Source organism: Sceloporus occidentalis, unplaced genomic scaffold (genome assembly GCF_023333645.1).
Source record: "Sceloporus occidentalis isolate IW3139 unplaced genomic scaffold, rSceOcc1.0.p SCAF_1, whole genome shotgun sequence".
NCBI classification, from domain to species: Eukaryota; Metazoa; Chordata; class Lepidosauria; order Squamata; family Phrynosomatidae; genus Sceloporus; species Sceloporus occidentalis.
In genome coordinates, this window is record NW_028316981.1 from 179,767,735 (window position 1) to 179,768,150 (window position 416).

Below are 416 nucleotides of genomic sequence, written 5' to 3' on the forward strand. Positions count from 1 at the left end.
ATGGGCAGAGTGCACTCCCTCCACAGGGGGCTCTCAGATCATGTCCCCACTGCAGAGGAGGACAAAATGGAGGGGGGCACCCCAGGAAATAAATAATAATGTAGTAGGGCATCATCAACTCAAAACTCAAAAAACTCATCTAAGTGCAAATTCATGCTCAATGGCGGACGTTGGGGAATTGCTCCTGGAGCTAAGGTTGGCATGGAGGACAGGTCCTGGGAAAGGAGGACCTCTGGTCATCCTGAGGACAAAATGGAGGGCATCCCAGGGAGAAAAAATGTGGCAGGGCATCACCAAAATCAGATCTTAACAGATTCATCTAAATATAAAATTCATGATAAATGGAGGACATGGTGGAATTCCTCCTGGAGCTAAGGTTGACATGGAGGACAGGTCCTGGAAAAATGAGGATGTCC